We start from the raw sequence: 6000 nt of genomic DNA on the forward strand, positions 1-6000 counted from the left end.
CATCAACATCAGTTGATTATCACTTTCCTCAAACCACCCTGGTGTCATTAATGCTTTGTGACAATTTGGGAGACATTCTACACTGAAGCGCTTAGGAAACTGGTATAGGTATGCGTAATAAAAATACAGAGATATGTAAAGAGGCAGAATATAACGCTGCAGTGGGCAGCGCCTATATAAGACAACAATTATCTGGCACAGTTGTTAGATTGGTTACTGCTATTACAATGGCCTATTACCAAGATTTAAGTGAGTTTGAACGTGGTGTTATAGTCGACGCACGAACGATGGGCCACAACATCTCTGATGTAGAGATGAAGTGGGGATTTTCCTGCACGATGATTTCCCGAGTGTACCATTAATATCAGGAATCCGGTAAAAAATCAAATCTACCGACGCCGCTGCGCCGTAAAAGATCCTGCAAGAATGGGACCAACGATGACCTAAGAGAACCGTTCAACTTGACAGAAGAGCAACCCTTCGCAAATTGCTGCACATTTCAGTGCTGGGCCACCTACAAGTGTCAGCATGCAAACCGTTCTACGAAACATGTCGAAATGGGCTTTCAGAGCCGAAGGCCCACTTGTGTAGCCTCGATGACTGCGCAACACAATGCTTTACACCTCACCTGTCCGTCAACACTGACATTGGACTGTTGATGACTGGAAACGTATTGCCAGGTCGGACGAGTATCGTATCAAATTGTATCGACCATACGGGCTTGTAGGGGTATGAAGACCATCTCACGAATCCATGGAACCTGCATGCCAGCAAGGAACTGTTCAAGCTGGTGAAGGCTGTGTAATGCTGTGGGGCGTGTGCAGTTGATGTGATATGTACCTCTGATATGTCAAGATAGAACTCTTTCAGGTGAAAGAGCAACCTGTCTGATCACCTGCATCCATTCATGTCCATTGTGCATTCCGACGGACTTTGGCAATTCCAGCTGGACAATGCGACACCCCACACATCCAGAGTGGTTTCAGGAACATTCTTCTCAATTTAAATACTTCCGCTGGCCATCGGACTCAGCAGCCATGAACATTATTAAGCATATCTGGGATGCATTGCAATGTGCTGTTCAGAAGAGATCTCCACCCCCTCGTGTTCTTACGGATTTGTGGAGAGCCCCGCAGGATTCATGGCGTGAGTTCTCTCCGGCACTACTTCAGACATTAGTCAAGTCCACCCCAAGTCGCGTTGCGGGAATTCTGCATACTGGAGGGGGCCCTACACGATATTAGGCGGGTGTATCAGTCTCTTTGGCTCTTCAGTGGATGTCTTGCAACTATTTTGCCTTTTGTGGACTTGTGCTGTACCGACTGTTCTATCAAGAAACCTGGTGGTGAACCTGTTAGTAGGTGACTGGATAACTCAGCTGGCAGAACAGTCACCCATGGAAGGCAAAGACACTAAGCTCGGGAGCCAGGCGGGCACACAACTTTAATCTTCCAGAAAGTTTCAACTCAGCACACGGTCCGAAAAGAAAAGTGAAAATTCATTCTATAATGATATTCTACTTCCTGCATAGCAAGTACTCCAGCTGGAATGTTTCTGTGTCTCCATGTCTTCTGCAAGTATACGTTTTCTTTTACGATGGTGGAAGAGTATATACACGGAGATGATAAAAGTTATGGAAAAGCGATATGCGCATAAACAGATTGCGATTCTACTGCGTACAGAATGTATAAAAGGGCAGTGCATTGGCGGAGCCGTCGATTGTACTCTGGTAATTCACGTGAAAAGGTCTCAGCTGTGATTATGAACGCACGACGCGAACTAACAGTCACTGAACGCACAGTGATAGTTGGAGCTAGACGTATCGGTCATTCCATTTGGGAAATATTTAGTGTATTGAATGTTCTGAGATTCACAGTGTCAAGAGTGTGCAAGTAATACCAAATTTCAGGTATTGCGTCTCACCATGGACAGCGCAGTGGCCGATGGTCTCGGCTTGGTAACGAAGAGCGTCGGCGTTCGCATAGAGTTGTGACTGCTAACGGACAAGTAACACTGCCTAAAATAACCGCAGAAATAACTGTGGGATGTATCACGAACTTATCTGTTAGGACAGTGCAGCTAAATCTGGCGTTAATGTGCTATGGCAACAGACGACCGACTTGAATCCCTATGCTAACAGCCCGACATTGCCTGTAACACGTCCCCTAGACTTGTGACCATAGCAGTTTGACTGTAGACGACTGGAAAACTGTGGCTGGGTCGGATATATCTCGATACCAGTTAGTAAGAGCTGATGGCAGGGTTCTAGAGTGGTGGAAACTCGACGAAGTCTTGAGTGCAAAATGTAAACAAGACATTCTGCAAGCTGGTGGTAGCTCCATAAAGGTGTGGGCTGTGTTTGCATGGGATGTATTGGGTCCTGTGATCCAACTGAATCTATCAATCACTGTAAATTGCTATGTTCAGCAGTGTTCAGATCATTTGCAACCATTCATCGTCAAACAAAGATGTGTCATGTCACCCCAGTGTGGCTTGTTATAAAGGAGAAATGTTCATTGACTCCATTCCTGTTTACACCATTTCCCTTAACATCTAACGCTGTTTTGCCTCTTTCTATGCTTATTCATATCCTATCCTAACGATTCTTCTGGTATTAATTTCTTCTATACAAATTATGGCGAATGAAAAAGGAACATTCAAGAGTGAGAGTAAAATTCAGGATGAACCAAAATCAGTGATAAGTGTTGCTGATGACCCTGCTGTCCTCAGTGAAAGCGAAAAAGAATTACAGGGCTTGTTGAATGGGATGAACAGTCAAATGTGTACAGGATACAAGTATGGTTTGAGAATAAACATGTTATTGTTGTGGTCTTCAGTCCTGAGACTGGTTTGATGCAGCCCTCCATGCTACTCTATCCCGTGCAAGCTCCTTCATCTCCCAGGACCTACTGCAACCTACATCCTTCCGAATCTGCTTATTGTATTCATCTCTTGGTCTCCCTCTACGATTTTTACCCTCCACGCTGTCCTCCAATGCTAAATTTGTGATCCCTTGATGCCTCAGGACACGTCCTACCAACCGATCCCTTTTTCTAGTCAAGTTGTGCCACAAACTTCTCTTCTCCTCTATCCTATTCAATACCTTCTCATTAGTTACGTGATCTACCCACCTAATCTTCAACATACTTCTGTAGCACCACATTTCGAAAGCTTCTATTCTCTTCTTGTCCAAACTATTTAATGTCCATCTTTCACTTCCACACATGGCTACACTCCATACAAATTCTTTCAGGAACGACTTCCTGATATTTAAATCTATACTCGATGTTAACAAATTTATCTTCTTCAGAAACTCTTTCCTTGCCATTGCCAGTCTACATTTTATATCCTCTCTACTTCGACCATCATCAGTTATTTTGCTCCCCAAATAACAAAACTCCTTTACTACTTTAAGTGTCTCATTTCCTAATCTAATTCCCTCAGCATCAACCGACTTAATTCGACTACATTCCATTATCCTCGTTTTGCTTTTGTTGATGTTCATCTTATACCCTCCTTTCAAGACACTGTCCATTCCGTTCAACTGCTCTTCCAAGTCCTTTGCTGTCTCTGACAGAATTACAATGTCATCGGCGAACCTCAATGTTTTTATCTCTTCTCCCTGGATTTTAATACATACTCCGAATTTTACTTTTGTTTCCTTTACTGCTTGCTCAATATACAGATTGAATAACATCGGGGAGAGGCTACAACCCTGTCTCACTCCCTTCCCAACCACTGCTTCCTTTTCATGCCCCTCGACTCTTACCACTGCCATCTGGTTTCTGTACAAATTGTAAATAGCCTTTCGCTCCCTGTACTTTACCCCTGCCACCATTAGAATTTGAAAGAGAGTATTCCAGTCGACATTATCATAAGCTTTCTCCAAATCTACAAATGCTAGAAACGTAGGTTTGCCTTTCCTTAATCTTTCTTCTAAGATAAGTCGTAAGGTCAGTATTGCCTCACGTGCTCCAACATTTGTACGAAATCCAAACTGACCTTCCCCGAGGTCGGCTTCTACCAGTTTTTCCATTCGTCTGCAAATAATTCGCGTTAGTATTTTGCAGCTGTGACTTATTAAACTGATAGTTGGGCAATTTTCACATCTGTCAACACCTGCTTTCTTTGGGATTGGAATTATTATATTCTTCTTGAAGTCTGAGGGTATTTCGCCTGTCTCGTACATCGTGCTCACCAGATGGTAGAGTTTTGTCAGGACTGGCTCTCCCAAGGCTGTCAGTAGTTCTAATGGAATGTTGTTTACTCCCGGGGCCTTTTTTCGACTAAGGTCTTTCAGTGCTCTGTCAAACTCTTCACGCAGTATCGTATCTCCCATTTCATTTTCATCTACATCCTCTTCCATTTCCATAATATTGTCCTCAAGTACATCGCCCTTGTATAGACCCTCTATATACTCCTTCCACCTTTCTGCTTTCCCCTCTTTGCGTAGAACTGGGTTTCCATCTACGCTCTTGATATTCATACAAGTGGCTCTATTTTCTCCGAAGGTCTCTTTAATTTTCCTGTAGGCTGTATCTATCTTTCCCCTAGTGAGATAAGCCTCTACATCCTTACTTTTCTCCTCTAGCCATGACTGCTTAGCCATTTTGCACTTCCTGCCGATCTCATTTTTGAGACGTATGTATACCTTTTTCCCTGCTTCATTTACTGCATTTTTATATTTTCTCCATTAATTAATTAAATTCTATATTTCTTCTGTTACCCATGGATTTCTACTAGTCCTCGTCTTTTTACGTACTTGATCCTCTGCTGCCTTCACTTCTTCATCCCTCAGAGTTACCCATTCGTCTTCTACTGTATATCTTTCCCCCAGTCCTGTCAATTGTTCCCTTATGCTCTCCCTGAGACTCTGTACAACCTCTGGTTTAGTCCGTTTATACAGCTCCCATCTCCTTAAATTCCCACCTTTTAGCAATTTCTTCAGTTTTAATCTATAGTTCATAACCAATAGATTGTGGTCAGAGTCTACATCTGCCACTGTAAATATCCTACAATTGAAAACCTGGTTCCTAAATCTCTGTTTTACCATTATATAATCTATCTGATACCTTTTAGTATCTCCAGGAGTCTTCCATGTATACAACCTTCTTTTATGATTTTTGAACCAAGTGTTAGCTATGATTAAGTTATGCTCTGTGCAAAATTCTAACAGACGGCTTTCTCTTTCATTTCTTAGCCCCAATCTATATTCACCTACTATGTTTCCTTCTCTCCCTTTTCCTACTGTCGAATTCCAGTCACCCAAGACTATTAAATTTTCGTCTCCCTTAATTACCTGAATAATTTCTTTTATCTCACCATACATTTCATCAAATTCTTCGTCATCTGCAGAGATAGTTGGCATATAAACTTGCACTACTGTACTAGGGATGGGCTTCGTGTCTATCTTGGCCACTATAATATGTTCACTACGCTGTTTGTAGTAGCTTACCCGCACTCCTATTTTTTTATTCATTATTAAACCTACACCAGCATTACCCCTATTTGATTTTGTATTTATAACCCTGTATTCACCTGACCAGAAGACTTGTTCCTCCTGCCACCGAACTTCGCTAATTCCCACTATATCTAATTTTAACCTATACATTTCCCTTTTTAAATTCTCTAACCTTCCTGCCCGATTAAGGGATCTGACATTCCACTCCCCGATCCGTAGAACGCCAGTTTTGTTTCTCCTGATAACGACATCCTCTTGAGTAGTCCCCGCCCGGAGATCCGAATGGGGGACTATTTTACCTCCGGAATATTTTACCCAAGAGGACGCCATCATCATTTAATCATACAGTAAAGCTGCATGCGCTCGGGAGAAATTACGGCTGTAATTTCCCCTTGCTTTCAGCCGTTCGCAGTACCACAACAGCAAGGCCGTTTTGGTTAGTGTTACATGGCCAGATCAGTCAATCATCCAGACTGTTGCCCCTGCAACTACTGAAAAGGTTGCTGCCCCTCTTCAGGAACCACACGTTTGTCTGGCCT

The sequence above is a fragment of the Schistocerca serialis genome, chromosome 6 (assembly GCF_023864345.2).
Source record: "Schistocerca serialis cubense isolate TAMUIC-IGC-003099 chromosome 6, iqSchSeri2.2, whole genome shotgun sequence".
In the NCBI taxonomy this organism is placed as follows: domain Eukaryota; kingdom Metazoa; phylum Arthropoda; class Insecta; order Orthoptera; family Acrididae; genus Schistocerca; species Schistocerca serialis.